Consider the following 19,045-nt stretch of genomic DNA (forward strand, 5'->3'; position numbering starts at 1 on the left):
TGAGTCTAGTTCTGGGTATATGAAGAAAGTTGCAGTTAGTGGAACGGAGGGAACGTGTTGGTTTTTGTGGTCTGAGTTCTTTGAGATAGGGGGGGGCATGTCCATAGATGCATTGGTGTGTGAGCAGGGAAACCTTATACTCAATCCTGGTGGAGACTGGAAGCCAGTGGAGTGAGGGGAGAATAGGGGTAATATGCTCATGTTTCCGCACTCTCAACAGGATCCGTGCTGCAGAGTTTTGGATATACTGAAGCCTCTGTAGACTCTTTCTAGGAATCCCAATAAGAAGTGCGTTACAGTAGTCCAGTCTGGAGGAGACAAAGGCATGAAACAACTTTTCGGCATCTGAAAGGGAAAGAATGGGACGGAGTTTAGAAATGTTACGGAGGTGACAAAAAGAGGTCTTACATAGGTGATTTATATGGGCTTCAAAAGTGAGTTGAGAGTCCATTTTTACACCAAGATTTGTAACCGTTGATGAGAGCGGGATGTTAGAACCAGAAAACGTGATGCTGGTTATGGATAATGATTTGGTCTGGCAAGGAGTACCAATCAGGATGACTTTAGTTTAATTGAAGAAAGTTGTGCTTCATCCATACCTTTATCTCCTCAGGACAGGTGGTGAGTACTGATAGGGATGACTGTGAAGGTGGAGTTTCAGCTGTTGCATTTACATATAGCTGTGTGTCATCAGCAAAACAGTGGAATGAAATTTTATGACGACTGATAATTTGGCAAGTAACTGTATGTGGATTTGATTTAAAATGGCCCAGGGAAATGTATACTGTCCGGTTTGTGAGGTATGATCTGAACCAACTCCAAGTCCAGTGTCGTTGAATCCAGTAGTGAGGTGGAGCAGATTTAAAAGAATGCCATGGTTAGGGATGAGCTTCGAGTTCGAGTTGAACTCATGTTCGACTCGAACTTTGGCTGTTCGCAAGTTCGCCGAACAGCGAACAATTTGGAGTGTTCCCGGCAAATTCGAATGCCGCGGAACACCCTTTAAAAGTCTATGGGAGAAATCAAAAGTGCTAATTTTAAAGGCTTATATGCAAGTTATTGTCATAAAAAGTGTTTGGGGACCTGGGTCCTGCCCCAGGGGACATGGATCAATGCAAAAAAAAGTTTTAAAAACGTCCGTTTTTTCAGGAGCAGTGATTTTAATAATGCTTAAAGTCAAACAATAAAAGTGTAATATCCCTTTAAATTTCGTAGCTGGGGGGTGTCTATAGTATGCCTGTAAAGGGGCGCATGTTTCCTGTGTTTAGAACAGTCTGACAGCAAAATTACATTTCGAAGGAAAAAACCCATTTAAAACTACTCGCGGCTATTGCATTGCCGGTCCGACAATACACATAGAAGTTCATTGATAAAAACGGCATGGAATTCCCCACAGGGGAACCCCGAACCAAAATTTAAAAAAAAAATGACGCGGGGGTCCTCCTAAATTCCATACCAGGCCCTTCAGGTCTAGTATAGATATTAAGGGGAATCCCGGCCAAAATTAAAAAAAAAAATGACGTGGGGGTCCCCCTAAATTCCATACCAGACCCTTCAGGTCTGGTATGGATTTTAAGGGGAACCCCGCGCCAAAAAAAAAAAAAACGGCGTGGGGTCCCCCCAAAGATCCATACCAGACCCTTATCCGAGCACGCAACCTGGCAGGCCACAGGAAAAGAGTGGGGACGAGAGTGCGGCCCCCCCCTCCTGAACCGTACCAGGCCACATGCCCTCAACATTGGGAGGGTGCAAAACACCTTGTCCCCATGTTGATGAGGACAAGGGCCTCATCCCCACAACCCTGGCCGGTGGTTGTGGGGGTCTGCGGGCGGGGGGCTTATCGGAATCTGGAAGCCCCCTTTAACAAGGGGACCCCCAGATCCCGCCCCCCCCTGTGTGAAATGGTAAGGGGGTACTTATCCCTACCATTTCACTAAAAAACTGTCAAAAATGTTAAAAATGACAAGAGACAGTTTTTGACAATTCCTTTATTTAAATGCTTCTTCTTTCTTCTATCTTCCTTCATCTTCTTCTTCTTCTTGTTTTTTCTGGTTCTTCCTCCGGCGTTCTCGTCCAGCATCTCCTCCGTGGCGTCTTTTATCTTCTTCTCCTCAGGCCGCTCCGCACCCATGGCATGGGGGGAGGCTCCCACTCTTCTCTTCATCTTCTTCATCTTCTTCTTTTCTTCTCTTCTTCATTTTCTTCTCCGGGCTGCTCCGCATCCATGCTGGCATGGAGGGAGGCTCCCGCTGTGTGACGGCGTCTCCTCGTCTGATGGTTCTTAAATAACGGGGGGCGGGGCCACCCGGTGACCCCGTCCCCTCTGACGCACGGGACATGATGGGACTTCCCTGTGGCATTCCCCGTGACGTCACAGGGAAGTCCCGTCAAGTCACACGATCCTTGGAAGGTTTCGCTCATTCTAAGTCGCATGCTGTTTGTCGGTGGACTTTCATGTTGTGCCTTCTTCACCAATTGCTTGTGTGTTTCTTTTTACTATTTTTATTCAATAAATGTTTTAAAAGTTAATGCACATGGCTGGTGCGCCCCTGTTTCTTTTTTCTTTCGGTTTCTACTAGGATCCCCCATTCTTGAGGGTAGCAAGGCCTGTGTTGACGTATTATTTATATGGTGATCCACCTGTGCGCAGGAGTCGTTTTTTTCTTTTTTGCTACTAGAAAGCTGTCTGGAGGCAGGTCCAGCATCACTGGGGGGCAGGGCGATGATGTAAGCAAGAGCAATTTGGCCACACCCACTGTTCGCTGCGGCATGCTATGCGCACCACATTACAACTCTCCATGGGGCACCCATAGGTGTCCCAGGCTGCTAAAGTGTACGGGTTTGGCTTGAAGAAAAGGTGACAACCCTATCTGTACCTCTGAAAAGCCAGCTAATGGATAAAAACCGACCCCGCTAGCACAGATTAGCTTCTGTGATGTGTGTGGTCAGTGGAATACAAGGAAAAAAAGTAACTAGCGGGGTCAACCAGGTTTTTCAGATGTACATGAAAATAATAGAGACTATGATATTTTTTTTAAATACACATATGTGTACACGCAGAAAAATAAATGAATATTTAGGACAACGTGCACTTTAAAACATAAGGGTTCTGGTACACACTTTATTACTACAAATAATATGCATGCTTTTATTTACATAGAGCTAAAATGACTTAGAAGACAAATTGGAAAATAAGACTGTGTTACTTAAATCAGACACTCACGCCCCCACTCCCCATGCAATATTATTAGCTTTTTTTCAAAAGAGTCTATTTCTTGTTTTTACCATTTTTTTCTTAGGGCCAGAATGACATTTCCTGCTCCAGTCATCCCCTGGGAGACCCCTGTCACATATACCAGGAGGCTGCGGGAGCCCATTTACAAAGCAGCGGTGTAGAGCCTGATGCGCATCGGGGGGGGCAGGCTACCTGGGATGGAGGGAGGAAGAGTTAATTTCCTCTTAAATCTAAACTCCAGTTAATCTCCAAATAAAGCTGAAATTCATATATAAGAGATGTTTTTTTTTTAACCTGTAAAAGGATTTGAATTTTTGACAGTCCAGTCCTGATATTTACATAATATAACTTGGCCACAAAAGGCAGTCCTGTCTTGAAGGGCAACGGTCCTGATCCTTCTCTGGTACAGTTCCACTTTCTCCAACCTGTGATTGAACTGGCTGGCTCCTTGTGCTGCTTTTTCGCTACCCTCTCTGAGATCTGCTTTTCAGACTGTACAGTAAACTGCATGAGGATGATACCAGGTCAAATTCATGTACTTACACAGTTTACATTAACAAAAAAAATACATTTACTAATGTATTAAAGTATTATTGATTGCAGAGCTGCATTCATTTTTGTCTTTTAAAATTCCCTGGAGTTCCGCTTCAAAAGGTGAAGCTCCGCTTGTCTGCTTCCTCCCCCCCTCCGGTGCCACATTTGGCACCTTTCGGGGGAGGGGGTACCTGTTTTTGACCTTGCCGCAGGAAATCCGGCCCCTCTCCTCCTTCCCAGGGTCAGTTAGAAAGTGCAGCGCAGTTCGTGCATGCACAGTAGGGAGCCAGCTGTGAAGCCGAAAGGCTTCAGTGCCGCTTTCCCTTACCACGAATGGCAGCGGCAACACCCGAGAGCCGATCAGAAAATCGGCTGGGATGCCGACATCGTGGGATCCTTAGACAGGTAAGTGTCCTAATATTAAAAGTCAGCAGCTACAGTATTTAGCTAGTATAGTAGCTGCTTCAGTATAGTAGCTGCTGACTTAATTTTTTTGGTGGGGGTCTGGTCTCCTCTTTAATATTTTGTAAAACTCCTGTTTCTACCATTGTAATTTATTCTTTTTAGACGCATCTACAGTATATACATACAAAAAGCCATCTTTTCTTGGCAATGGAAATTATTTTTTCACAGTAATGTAACAAGGTCTTTTACCTCTTTTGGTCTAATGAGAACCTCCAAGGCCAAAGATAGCTGACATCCTTCAATAGGTGGTGGGTTGTTAGGCATAGTGGGTGCAAAGATGGTGAAAGTCATTGGGCACCAGAAACTTCTTGGATGTAAAAGAGGTTTTATTTCTTCTGACAGTCATTTTTATATATTTTGGGGGAAAGAGGGTTAGGGCCAGGAAACCCTTAGATAGTTGGCAGACAATTGGCAGACTCCGAGGCTTCAAAAATGCCTTGTTTCCACTGAGCGGATTGGTTCGGTTCGGTACGCTATTTTGAGTGTTTCCATTATGAAAGCGGCCCATACAACCGAAGCGAACTGCACCATTCTGGGTCCTGCTTCAGATGTGAGGCCATAGAAAATGGTACGGTTCGGTTAGGGCAGAGCTACGATACATTCCACTGATTGGCGGACGTGTGACGCCATGCTCGGCATTTTTTCTAAACCCACGTATGGCCCCTGGCGGTCTGACTTACCTATAAGTACTGTAAATATTAGGAGATATTTACTGTACATGCAGCCGGTGACATCACCTGCGCATGCGCTCTGAAGGAACTGCCACCCGTAAATGGCATAGCAGCTCCAGCCAGTCACACAACCGGAGTCTGCTGACCCAGAAGGAAGACCGGGTAAAGATGGAAGCGCCGGCAGCAGTGACAGCTCGGTGCTGGAAGGCTTCGTTTTCAGGTATGTTTAACATAATGTGCTAGTATGCAATGTATACTAGCACATTATGACATTACCCTTCACTTTAGAAAAAAAAAAAAAAAAAAAAACACCCATCGGTTTACTACCTCTTCAAAAGTATGACCATCTGGAGTCCCTGGCTTTCTTGCCTTGGGCATCACAGTACTTCACCCCACACTTTGGGTAGGCAACACTGTGCACAGACTAATGGAATGGTGCATAAATCTACCCTCGTTACAAGTTGCTTACCATTTTTAGAAATGATGTGCTGTAAGCTGTCTGTGAAAGATGTTAATATAAACATACATCTTTTATCAATGACTATTACAGGCTGTTATCTTATTATTTTATTTAAGAGGTCACTGATTAAAAAATAATAATAATCATAATTTAAAAAAAAATGAATATCAATTTTTCATTATTAAAATTTATATTAAATAATAAAGCATAGAACAGCACTTTTAAGAGTATACTGAACTATCCACATTAGTTCCTGCCTAATTCTAGTATACCTAGAACAAAACTTTTGAACTTTGTTTTGCTCTATATTTCTAACTAAAATTATGTATTTTTTAGCAGCAAAAAAAAATGATCACTTGTTTCTATGTTTGGCAATTGTGGGCCACCCTGGATTATTAGCCCTCATGCACACAGGCTGTTAAGAAAACGTTATGAAAACGCCAGTATCTTTGCAGTGATTTTTTTAAACTTTTTTCAGCGTTTTTCAGCGTTTTTGCAATAGCGTTTTTGAGCGTTTTTGAGCGTTTTTCCGCGTTAGCGTTTTTGAGCGTTTTTTTTTTTTCCAAATTTTTTTTTTTTTTTTTTTTTTTTCAATGGATCAAAAACGCTAAAAAACGTTGGTGAATGACGTTTTTGAGCGTTTTTGAGCGTTTTTACAGCTGAAAAACGTCTCTCAGAACCCACTGGTCCTGGGTTTTTTTTACAGCTTAAAAACGCCTATGCCACTTGCAGCTCAAAAACGCCTAGGTGGGCATGAAGCCATAGACTAACATAGACAGGCCTTTTTAAGCTGCAAAAAAAGCTCAAAAAAGCAGCTGTAAAAACGTCCGTGTGCATGAGGACTTACTGTCTTATGTTTAAAGTAGCAACATTTTGTAGTAAGATGTATGGAAGACATTACACGTCAGAAATCCTTTAACTCTGAATGATCCTTTTGGGAGTAATACCCACAAATTGATAAACTGGGCATCCAGGGGGTTTGCCTAGACCACAGAGTTTATGACCCCACTAATGAAGGCCTCTTGAGCCCCCCCTAGGGAAAGAGAGCCTTGCTGATGGGGGCATGGCTAGGTACATGAAAAGGGGAACGATTGGTTGGGACATGTGGGATGGGATGGGCCTGAGCTCAGGAAATCGTGTGCCCCAGGGAATTCTGGGTCTTTCGGAAGAGTCGTTGGAAGAGCTGCCCACCCTCCCGCCCCTTTTTTCCTATGTTTGGTATGTCACAGCTTGCTGCGGTTTTCTTGACCTTGCCAGCAGTTAAAGTTGCTGTAATGGGCTATGCCCTTGATGGAAAATTGGAAGTAGGCTGTCGGTCCAGCACTTATGGTAAGGACAGGCCCCACTTCCCTCTTTTGGTTAAGTACTCACAGTACGACTGTGACTGGCACTGGTTAAATATGTTCACATGTTATGTGTTTGGAATGTAATAAAGCTGTGGCCTTGCCCTTTCCAACCTAATGGTTGTAAGTGTTTTATTTAATGGGGAAAAGGGCAAGGGTGGTGGGGGATTTGATCCCTTGGTGTTATGTTAATTGGGACCTAAGCCCATTGTGCCTCAGCGGTCATTATTAGAAAATCAAACAAAAGTTCTTGAAACAAAAAATGATGGCCATGTTGATAAGCAGGAACCTTCTTTGTTAGATAGAATAACAATAGTGTTTTAGGCTTATTTAACATATACAAAGAGATGCGATATTGTGCAGTACGCAGTAACCCAAACAATCATATTTTGGTTTTATAAGAAGATAATGTAAAGATAAAGTATAGAGCTTAATGAAGCACCAGGACACACAATAGTGCTATTATTTGTAATCTTCCCTCCACTCATACTGCCTTGTTTTCATATTTTGTGTGTTACTTTGAATGGCTTTAAAAATTGCCTGGAAGGAAGCTCTAGCTTTTTCAATCTTTTTATCCTAGAGTAATCCTTGAAATAGTTTTCAGGTCACAGGGAACCACTGGTAAGATTAGTCCATTGAGGGTCAATGGGAAAATATCCCTTACACTAGTGGTGGTAAGTGGGAAGAATGCCCCCCCCTACAGGTTGGCTAGAATGATATGCTTGCAGTCATGCAGTTGGCTCTGTCAAGTAGCACTGAACCTGGAACTATGCAGGCACCATCAGATGGGAGGTCAGTTAGCCAGACCTCAAGGAACCCCTAGCCACCTCTGGAGGAACCCCAGGTTTCCACAGAACCCTGGTTGGGAATGGCAGTTCTAGGATGTAAAATATACCACTCATCCTCCAAAAGAAGCTCCTGCAAGTTACACTGGGTAATCCACTTGGCCATATACTAGTATACTTTTGAATCAAATTCTTAGCCCATTTGATGACTTGATCAATGTCAGTTGAAACAAAATTTCATGTACTTTAACATTTGATTTTTGGAACAAATGGATTTTCCCAAACAAAATCCACATTCACTATTAGAAATTTGTTTGTTCGAGAAAAAATTTCCATCCAGCTTGTAGGCAGCTAAGTCTACTTTCTCCACTGCAGGTGGAGCTCCTCCGCAGCGGCACTGTTGGTAAGGAATTTAAGAGAAACAGGGTTCCTCTATGGTTACCTGGGTCACTGGGGAAGATATTCTATTGGATGCTGCCACCTCATGTGACTCTAGCAGCCATCTTAGGTCAGGCAGAGCCTATTTAAGGCCCTGACTCCCAGTTTTGGCATGTATTTTGAGCTGCTAGTGTAGGGACAGGTACCCTGCCTGTTAGGGACAGTACTAGCGGTAAGGGAAAGGTTTCTGATGAGGAGGTAAAGCGTAGGGTCGCAATTTCCTTGGACATCATCTCGCTGAGGAATGAGACAGCCAGGCTGCACTCTGATCCCTTTACAGATGCTGTCAATTTTTTCTGATAGCCGCTCTCTTCACATTAGTGCAAACTGTGAGTGCACGTGGTTGGGCAGCCTTCCCACTGGGTTTGTTGTGAACGATTGCTTGTGCTATTTCAATACAAGTTTTCAATTGCACCTGACTGTGTGAATTTTTGCCGATGCACCATGCTGCACCCCACCTAAAAGCGCCTTTGAATTTTTCTATCACTGTGGTCGAAAACAAATGTCAATTTGAACCCACAAATGATTAAAAAAAATCAAAACGAAAGTTCTTGAAACAAAAAATGATGAGAAAAATGTGTCTGCCCAGCTCTAGTCCTTTCAGAAGGCCAGCTGCACTTAGCCTTGTTTGTTGCCGCTGCATCCAGATCTGATGATTGTGAAATTCATCAATAACCTAAGTAGTAATCCTTTATTTTTTTTATATTCCTGTCTACTGATATGGTACCCTTCACACAAACTAATCTATATAAATGGGACACAGATTGGACATACACAGAGTGTTCAGTGTGTATCCGTGGAGGTCTCTAAGTAGGGGGATTTGTTCTAGTAGGCAGGTGTCAGGTGAATGGACACCTGGTGTTTGGGTCTGTAGTATGTTTTTGTTAATGCTGGATTCTTTGATGTATCTCAAAGAAGGATGTTGCCGCTTTTTCTCTCAGGAATGTGTATGTATGTTTGTATGAATTCCCTTTAGGGTTACTGTGTGTGTGCGATTGCTTATTTGCACATAGGGTATAACTGAGTGTCATATGAGATGGATGTAATGTTAGTCATGTGTGAGAGAAGGACTTGTTCTGGTTATAAATGGTGTCTTTTTAACTGTGTTTAATGCCGCGTACACACGGTCGGACTTTTCGTCTACAAAAGTCCGACGGACGCCGACGGACCAAATGCGGCGGACAATCCGATCGTGTGTGGGCTTCCCCGGACTTTCAGCGGACTTTTCCAGCTGCAAATCTGATGGACTTTAGATTTGAAACATGCTTCAAATCTTTACGTCGTAACTCCGCCGGAACCAGAAATCCACTCATCTGAATGCTAGTCCGACGGACAAAAACCCACGCTAGGGCAGCTATTGGCTACTAGCTATCAACTTCCTTATTTTAGTCCGGTGTACGTCATCACGTACGAATCCGTCGGACTTTTGTGTGATCGTATGTAGGCAAGTCCGTTCATTAGAAAGTCCGCCGCAAGTCCGCCAAAAGTCCGTCGAAAGTCCGTCGAAAGGGCTGTCGGACTTTTGTAGCCGAAAAGTCTGACCGTGTGTACGCGGCATTAGAGTGTTCCTTTCCAAACCAGCTTTCTGTTTGCTGGTACCAATACACTCTGCCAAAAAGTATCCTAGACAACTGTGGAGATTCTGCCTGATGTCCATAGGTATGGCAGGGATGTACGGTTCTTCTAATGTAAATGTGAGTTTGTATCTTAGCTTGACTTCCTGAATTCCGGGAGTTGTGGTCTGTATTTTAACACCAAGAGACATGATTCAAAAAGTAAAATGTGTAATGCTTACCTTTAAATACCATAATTGCTGCTTAGGTTCTGGTGTGATGTGCTGGTAATTGACTGGCACCCTCTAGTTTTTTGTATTGTACCAAGGCAAATTTTCTGTATATGCAGACCTGGCATAACCACAACATTGGCTTGCTCCATTATTATTATTATTATTATACAGGATTTATATAGCACCAACAGTTTACACAGGGCTTTACAACATGAGGGCAGACAGTACACACAATACAAATCAATACAGGAGGGATCAGAGGGCCTTGCTCGTTAGAGCCATGTTTGCATGTCAGTCATGCACAGTGTCTGGTGGCGTTCAACAACATTTTTCAGGGGGATGAGGAGATTCCAAATAACATTACAGCCTAATGACAGATAATTTAAAAGGGTAATTAGGAGATACTGTGCATGGAATTAACCACCATACCTATAGAGATGGAACTAGTGTGTATTAGTGGCCATAAGCCTTTGATGGCACATAAATGGACTAAAGCCCTATACACATTATTAGATTTTCTGCAGATTTTTTTCTTCATATTTACCAAAACCATATAATATGAGGTCAAACCTTAAGAGTTTAAATTTGTATGCAATCAGGTAGGCCCTTGCACAAAAATCTGCAGAATATATAATAGTGTGTATGGAGCTTAAGGCTGGCCATACATTATACAATCTTCTTGTACAACTTTCCTTTAGATTTACCAAAACCATATAATACGAGGTCAAACCTAAACACTCTCAATTTGTATGCAATCAGACAGACAGGCCCTTATACTACATAGTTGAAGGTAAGTCTAAAGAAAATTGAATAAGAAAATTGTATGGTGTATGGCCAGCTTAAGACTGGTCATTAGACAGTTCATTTTCAACCAAATCGATTTTTTTCATCCAGATGGAGGAATCCCTCCATGCCAGGGCAGTGTATTCTGACAGTGGAACTATCTGCTGTCAGAATACACTGGTCAGCAGCTGCAGCCACTGATCGACAAAAATTTTCCAGCTTGTCTGTTTTACAGAAGTCGATCTCACAATGGGAATGCCCACACACTGATTGGAATTTCAATCCATCTATGACCATTTTAACTCTTGATATTAAAGAAATAATTATTACATATGCTAAATAAACATTATATATATATATAATATATATATATTATATATATATATATATATATATATATATATATATATATATATGTATATATATATATATATGTATATATATATGTAGAACTGACTCACGGTGGAGCTGCTGGTCTGCAGTGGTCAAATTATGTGCAGGTGAAATAAAAAAGAATTTACTTTTCACGTGATTGAATAATTGATGTGATTCTTCATTCACATAGGCTGGTTTATTAATGGAGCTGAGAACCTTCACATGATAGATTGTGAGAAGTTTGATTAACCACTTCCCGCATGGCCTATAGCAAAATGACAACCGGGCAGTTTTTTAGTTATCCTGACTTATCATATGACGTCTTTCAAGATAACTGCCAGAGAGCGCCCGTGGGGGCGCACAGCGTGGCGATTAGTGGTGCGGCGTGTCAGTCTGACACACCGCTACACCAATTTCGGTAAAGAGCCTCTGACGGAGGCTCTTTACCACATGATCAGCCATGTCCAATCACGACTGATCACAGTGTAAACAGGAAAAGCCGTATATCAGGTTTTCCTCACTCGCGTCTGACAGACGCGAGTAGAGGAGAGCCTATCGGCTGCTCTCCTGACAGAGGGGGTCTGCGCTTATTGATTATCAGTAAAGCCCCCTACCCCCCCCCCCCACGGATGCCCACACTGGACCACCAGGGATGCCACCAGGACCACCAGGGATGGCACACAACGGATGGATGACCAGGTATGACACCCATGGCCACCAGGGATGACAGTCAGTGCCCAAAATATGCCAATCAGTGCCCACAAATGGTGCCAGTCCGTGCCCATTACCAATGCCTGACAGATGTCTCCCTATTAGTGATGCCCATCAGTGCCATCTATCATTGTCCATCAGTGCCACCCATCAGTGACCATCAGTGCCACCTATCAGTGCCCATCTGTGCCCATTAGTGGCCACCTATTAGTGCCCATCCATGCCACCTATCAGTGTCACTCATAAGTGCCCATCAGTGCCACTTATGAGTGCCAATCAGTGCCGCCTATCAATGCCCATCAGTGCTGCATACCAGTGCCGCCCATAAGTGCCACCTATCCGTGCCACCTCATTGGTGCCACCTCATCAGTGCCCATCAGTGCCCACCAGTGAAGCCTCATCAGTGCCCTGCAGTGAAGGAGAAAACTAACTTATTTACATCATTTTATAACATCATTTCGGTCTTTCTTTATTTGTGGGAACACTCTATTTGTGGGAACAAAATGATAAAAATAAAATTGTTTGGGTACAGTGTTGTATGACCGCGCAATTGTCATTCAAAGTGTGACAGCGCTGAAATCTGAAAATTGGCCTGGGCAGGAGGGGGGTGTAAGTGCCCTGTATAGAAGTGGTTAAGAACAAGTTTCATAATTTTTCTCCTTTAAGTTGGCCATTAACTTTTTTAAATCTAACAAATTCCTCCATCCATACTAAACAGTGCAGATGGAAAACTCCTCCTGTTGGGCTATGGTATGCTGCCAACTGCATACCCAAACAGTATCTGCATCTGGTGGATGCAACTGCTGTTTGGTCAAAAGTTTTCTGCCTGGCTTCTTTGATTTTTCTATCAAAGGATGTTGGGGGGGTGACAGAGCCACCCACTAAGCAAACATAGGAAGGTTCATGAGGAAATTGACATTTGAGCAGTGTATATCCAGCTTTAGAGAGGACCTGAACTGTGGAAGCTGTGCCCAAAAAAAGGCACCCAGTGGGCAAAGGACTCTTCACCACTATTGCCCGTAGGATCCCTGAACTTATTCCCCTTAATAATTTACCATGCCTTGTTCTGCACTGTGACTGTGGCCTTGGCATGTCTGGGCTGGAGAGGAGTTTGACAGCCTACAAGATGCTGCCCCAACGCTCAGGTCTGAGATCAGCATGCCTTAAGCTAGATACACACTATACAGTTTTCTTTAGATTTTTTCCTTTCGGTTTACCAAAACCATGGAGTGTGAGGTCAAACCTAAACACTTTCAATTTAAATGGAATGAGGCAGGCCCTTGCACTACATCAGGGATTTGAAATTAGCATACCTCCAGCTGTTGCAAAACTACAAGTTCCATCATGCCTCTGCCTCTGGGTGTCATGCTTGTGGCTGTCTTGCAATGCCTCATGGGATTTGTAGTTCTGCAACAGCTGGAGGTCCGTTAATTGCATATCCCTGGATTACATACCCTGTTTCCCTGAAAATAAGACCTAGCGTGATTGTCGGTGATGGCTGCAATATAAGCCCTACCCCCCAAATAAGCCCTAGTTAAAGTCCTTGTAGGTCTTATTTTCAGGGTAGGGCTTATTTTTGGGGAAACAGGGTAGGGCTTATTTGGGGGGTAGGGCTTATATTGCAGCCATCACCGACAATCACGCTAGGTCTTATTTTCGGGGAAACAGGGTAGTTGAAGGTAGATCTAAAGGAAATCAAACAACAAGAGTTGTATAGTGTGTATCCAGCTTTAATGTTCAGCTTCATCTTGAAGAGGGATTTATTTTTAAAAAAATGGATTCCTAGTTTCTTTTTTCATATACTGCATTCAGTTTAAGATGACAGATAAAAATGTGTTTGGTACAACCAAACAATATTTGCATAAACCTGTGAAGCTCTGAAATGGAAGTAAACATGGGGAGATACAAGTTCCATTGGTTACAGGTTTACAATAATTAAACTAACAATCATAAAACTATAAAAAAAATTTTAAAAAGTTGGAAGATTTGGGGAGATGTCCCTTACTTCTTCCTTCATAACTTACACCACCCAGAAAAAACAGCATTTAAAACACTCTTTTAGCTACATGGGGGGACACTAGAACATTTGCATTTTTTTTCTGTCTATGTCCTCAATGGAAAGATTTCACCTCGTTTCCTGTCCCTGCAACTGGTGCCTACAGGACAGGAAGTGGGGAGAAATGGGACCCAGTTGGGCCCCAACAATAAAAAACCAGTTGGGACCCTGCAATTAAAAAAAGGCAGAGGCAATGATATGCTTTGGCTGGATATCTGCTTTAGGTTTGGTGTTAACCATAACCACACAGCTGTACACTATGCTGACCACAGGCATTAGAAAGTGGTTGGACATTAAAATTTGATGAAGCATTTATGTCTTTGACTGGACCAGGTCTTTTAAAATAAATGGTCACCTTAGACAACCATTTGTGTTTAGCCTATTAAGCAAGGTGGGTGCATTGCAGACACTTCCAGCACTGGTCTATTAGGGAGGAAACATTATTTTTTGGACTAGGATTTGTAACCTGACAAGTTACTATTCCTCCAAGAAGCCTTGGCTGATGGTGCCTGCTCTGAACTCATAGATAATAAAGCATACCTAAACCCAAGAACAAAAAAATAAGATTCTGCAGCTTACCAATATTTAGATGTAGTGGCTTTATGTAGTGGTTTTCTTTTTTCAAGCTTTTCGCCTTGATTTTATCTTGTGGTCCTGCTAGAAATGCACTTTCTGTCCTAGGCTGACAATGCTCATTCACCATACTGTAGCAATAGAGAAGGAGCACTGTCACCCTAAAAAATGAGTACAATACGCTCTCCTCTTCTCCATAACATAGAGAGGAGAGGTTCTGTAGATCTCAGAGATAACAGGCAAGAATATAACTCATAAAAGTGGAGCAGATAGGAAGAGCACAGGAAGTTGTCCTAAATTGTAAAAAAATGAAAGTTACACCCAAGAACATAAAATTCCACCCAAAATAATTTTTAAGGCCCCGCAATCTTACATACATACACGTAATGTAAAGTAGTGAGTGTACAGCTTGTATAACAGTGTAAATTTGCTGTCCCCTCAAAATAACTCAACACAGCCATTAATGTCTAAACCCCTGGCAATAAAACTGAGTACACCCCTAAGTGAAAATGTCCAAATTGGGCCCAAAGTGTCAATATTTTGTGGGGCCACCATAATTTTCCAGCACTGCCTTAAAACCCTCTTGGGCATGGAGTTCACCAGAACTTCACAGGTTGCCACTGGAGTCCTCTTCCACTCCTTCATGACGACATCACGGAGCTGGTGGATGTTAGAGACCTTGCGCTCATCTACCTTCCGTTTGAGGATGCCCCACAGATGCTCAATAGGGTTTAGGTCTGGAGACATATTTGGCCAGTCCATCACCTTTAGCCTCCGCTTCTTTAGCAAGGCAGTGGTTGTCTTGGAGGTGTGTTTGGGGTCGTTATCATGTTGGAATACTGCCCTGCGGCCCAGTCTGCAAAGGGAGGGGATCATGCTCTGCTTCAGTATGTCACAGTACATGTTGGCATTCATGGTTCCCTCAATGAACTGTAGTTCCCCAGTGTCGGCAGCACTCATGCAGCCCCAGACCATGACACTCCCACCACTATGCTTGACTGTAGACAAGACACACTTGTCTTTGTACTCCTCACCTGGTTGCCGCCACACACGCTTCACATCATCTGAACCAAATAAGTTTATCTTGGTCTCATCAGACCACAGGACATAGTTCCAGTAATCCATGTCCTTAGTCTGCTGGTCTTCAGCAAACTGTTTGCGGGCTTTCATGTGCATCATCTTTAGAAGAGGATTCCTTCTGGGATGACAGCCATGCAGACCAATTTGATGCAGTGTACGGTATATGGTCTCAGTACTGACAGGCTGACCCCCATCCCTTCAACCTCTGCAGCAATGCTGGCAGAACTCATATGTTTATTTCCCAAAGACAACCTCTGGATATGATGCTGAGCACGTGCACTCAACTACTTTGGTCAACCATGGCGAGGCCTGTACTGAGTGGAACCTGTCCTGTTAAACCGCTGTATGGTCTAAACCACCATGATTCATCTCAGTTTCAGGGTCCTGGCAATCTTCTTATAGCCTAGGCCATCTTTATGTAGTGCAAGCAACAATTCTTTTTTCAGATGCTCAGAGAGTTCTTTGCCATGAGATGCCATGTTGAACTTCCAATGACCAGTATGAGAGAGTGATAACACCAAATTTAATACTCCTGCTCCCCATTCACACCTGTGACCTTGTAACACTAACAAGTCACATGACACCAGGGAGAGAAAATGGCTAATTGGGCCCAATTTGGACATTTTCACTTAGGGGTGTACTCAGGTTTGTTGTCAGCTGTTAAGACATTAATGGCTGTGTGTTGAGTTATTTTGAGGGAACAGCAAATTTACACTGTTATACAAGCTGTACACTCATTTTTTCAGTGTTGTCACATAAAAAGATACTTTTGTGAGCTACTGTATATAATGTTTTGGGGTTTTATGTTATCTTCAGGCCTCAAATGATTTTTTAGGCATGTGTGCAAAAAGTGCAAATATGGCAGCTAAAGGCTAAAGCATACCTATGTTCAAAATTTAAAATCATATATTCATGCTGCATTGTATTTCAGTAATTTAGATCATGCTCCCAGGGCTTTTCAGCTGGAACGCGGGGGAACGCAGTTCCGGAACCTCCACCACTGAATGTATGTAATGGCAAGGTGTGCTGGGTTGTGCTACAGTGTCTATTGATGCTGGCTGCTGATCTATTGTTGCTGGAGGGGATCTATTTCTGCAGAAGGGTTGATTGCTGCTGGGGTGGTCTATTGTTGCTGGTGGGGGATCTATTGTTGCTGGGGGGTCAGTTGTCGCTGGGAGGGATCTACTGTTGAGGGAGCAGTCTATTATAGCTGGCTGCTAGAGGGTCTATTGTTGCTGGGTGGTATTTTGTTGTAGGTGGTCCATTGCTTAAGCGGTTGGGATCTATTGTTGCTGGTGGATCTATTGTTGTTGGCTGTGGGGGGTCTATTTTACTGCTTTTCTTGTTATCAATAACAAATTCCATACAAATTACTTAGTACCGCAAATGTTACTTGGTTCTGTATTCTCTAAAAGGGGCAGTGCTGGGAGGTGGGTAGGGGGTGGAACCAAGGACTGGTGCTCTGAGGTAGGTAGGGGCAAAGACAATGGGTAACTCCCAAAAGGGGGAGTTTCTGTACCTATTCTCTGAGAAAAAAAAGCCCTGTATACTCCTATTAATCTAAACCGTCTTGAAGCTTGTAAACTTACTTTGTGAAGATCCCCACACATTTCCTTCCTTGAATTCTGTGACATGTATTCACTATGCCCTGTTGGTAGGCATTGCTGTGTCACAGGATTCACAGAGCCTGCCTTCTGAACTACAGAGGTGCTGAGAGGAGGAGTTTCAGGAGGAGGAGTCAGTGGAGGAGTCAGTGCTAGGATTACTGTTTGCAGGCAGAAATGTACCATGGGAAATGTAGTCTTTATAAATGAAAAGTAAACAGTAGTAAACAGAGAAGCTGCAAAGCATGCAGGGAATCCAGGAAGTTGTGGAAAGAGATGGCCAGCAGATAGGCAGCACTAACAACATGAAAGGAGATTTTTTCAAGTAAGCCTATGTTGGATTGTCAAATATATCTATTGTTTGTATTGTTATTACAGTGCTGATGTAAAATGAAAGTATATGCTATGACCAAAGATCTCCTTTAATTACCACGCAATATAACCACAGGGAGACATTCATCTAGTGACTGTTTGCATCTTAACACTCATAATACACATCATTTGTTCTTCATCAAGCAATCACTAGTACATGAAGACTTTGGATAAAGGTTGACTAAAGCTGGGTATACACTGATCAAATTTCAGCCGTTTTATGAGGAACCAGACAAAATTCGAGCAATGGGTGACGGTGACCTTGTCGACACCTTACTACCTGACATGCTTTGATCAGAAAATCGAAGGAGTAGGGCAGATATTTATCGACCAGTTGCTGCAGCCAATCAGTTGCATTCAATGTTTGGCAGCGCCCACTGTATTCTGACAGCTGCTGGTTGTCGTTATACAATAGCCTCAGTCATAGGTGTGCGCAGGGGGTGTGCTGGATGTGCCTCAGCACACCCTAATCACTCCATGTGGCGCAGATTCGCCCTGCTGATATTTCACCAAAGCTCCCCTTATGGGGCACCTAAAAAAATTGTAAAAAAAATAATACAAAAATAAATAATAAAAATAAAAAAAACTACTGACACCATCCACTGACCTACTGACACGTTCATTGCTCTACTCACACTGTCCATGTTTTAATACACTTTAAACGTTTATATATATGTGTGTGTGTGTGTGTGTGTGTGTATATATATATATATATATATACACAGTGGGGACGGAAAGTATTCAGACCCCCTTGAATGTTTCACTCTGTTATATTGCAGCCATTTGCTAAAATCATTTAAGTTCATTTTTTTCCTCATTAATGTATACACAGCACCCCATATTGACAGAAAAACACAGAATTGTTGACATTTTTGCAGATTTATTAAAAAAGAAAAACTGAAATATCACATGGTCCTAAGTATTCAAACCCTTTGCTGTGACACTCATATATTTAACTCAGGTGCTGTCCATTTCTTCTGATCATCCTTTAGATGGTTCTACACCTTCATTTGAGTCCAGCTGTGTTTGATTATATTGATTGGACTTGCTTAGGAAAGCCACACACCTGTCTATATAAGACCTTACAGCTCACAGTGCATGTCAAAGCAAATGAGAATCATGAGATCAAAGGAACTGCCTGAAGAGCTCAGAGACAGAATTGTGGCAAGGCATTGATCTGGCCAAGGTTACAAAAAAAAATTCTGCTGCACTTAAGGTTCCTAAGAGCACAGTGGCCTCCATAATCCTTAAATGGAAGACCAGAACCCTTCCTAGAGCTGGCCGTCCGGCCAAACTGAGCTATTGGGGGAGAAGAGCCTTACATAGTTACATAGTAAGGTTGAATAAAGATACCAGTCCATCCAGTTCAACCTGAGTGAGTGTCTACAATTATCCCTATTTATTTAAGGTACCCATATAGTGCCGTCAATTTACGAAGCGCTCCACACATACATCGCACACGCACATTGGTCCCTTCCCTCAAGGAGCCCACAATCCAGGGTCCCCAACTCACATTCATGTACTAGGGCCAATTTTGGACAGAAGCCAATTAATCTGCCAGCATGTCTTTGGAGTGTGGGAGGAAACCGGAGTACCCGGAGGAAACCCACGCAGGCACAGGGAGAACATGCAAACTCCGGGCAGGTAGTGTCATGGTTGGGATTCGAAACAGCGACCCTTTTTACTGCTAGGCGAGAGTGCTACCCACTACACCACTGTGCTGTCTTGGTGAGAGAGGTAAAGAAGAACCCAAAGATCACTGTGGCTGAGCTCC

This window comes from Aquarana catesbeiana, linkage group LG01 (assembly GCF_042186555.1).
Source record: "Aquarana catesbeiana isolate 2022-GZ linkage group LG01, ASM4218655v1, whole genome shotgun sequence".
Classification (NCBI taxonomy): Eukaryota; Metazoa; Chordata; class Amphibia; order Anura; family Ranidae; genus Aquarana; species Aquarana catesbeiana.